This window comes from Penaeus monodon, chromosome 32 (assembly GCF_015228065.2).
Source record: "Penaeus monodon isolate SGIC_2016 chromosome 32, NSTDA_Pmon_1, whole genome shotgun sequence".
Taxonomy (NCBI): Eukaryota; Metazoa; Arthropoda; class Malacostraca; order Decapoda; family Penaeidae; genus Penaeus; species Penaeus monodon.
The window spans coordinates 21,452,917-21,453,435 of record NC_051417.1 but is presented as its reverse complement, the minus strand read 5'-3'; positions in this window follow the sequence as shown (position 1 = coordinate 21,453,435).

Here is a 519-nt window from a genome sequence, read left to right as displayed (position 1 = left end):
AATGGAGCTAGCATTTTGTAATATATTTTGTCATCAGAACCATTGTTGATACTACGACCATTAATAACAAAACTTTTATGGAGTTATGGAGATGTTTGTCTCTTAAATATGTATGGTAAAGCTAGGCTAGGTTTACTATGTAGGTCTTTGGCGTCTGTTATATTATGATACTGATCATGAGAGGAAACGCAATATGAACTGAAAATGAACATAATGTTTCTTACGCGTCAAGGGTTCCATACTAGAGAAACAGAGAAGAGAGGATCGCGTTTGAGAAGAGAGAGTTGCCCTAGAATATAGTGAACCGTACTAGAAAAGGGAATGCGGCACTAGACAAGAGAGGTCTGCTTTAGAAAACGGGGAGCCGTGTTAGAGAAGAGAAAACGGAGAGAAGAGTGAGCCGCTTCAGAAAGCAAGGGGCCGTGATTAAGGTGAAGAGGCCATGCTAGAGAAAGAAATAGCCACGATGGATAAGAGAGAACCGCATACGAATAGAAAAGATAGAGAGAGAGGGAAATA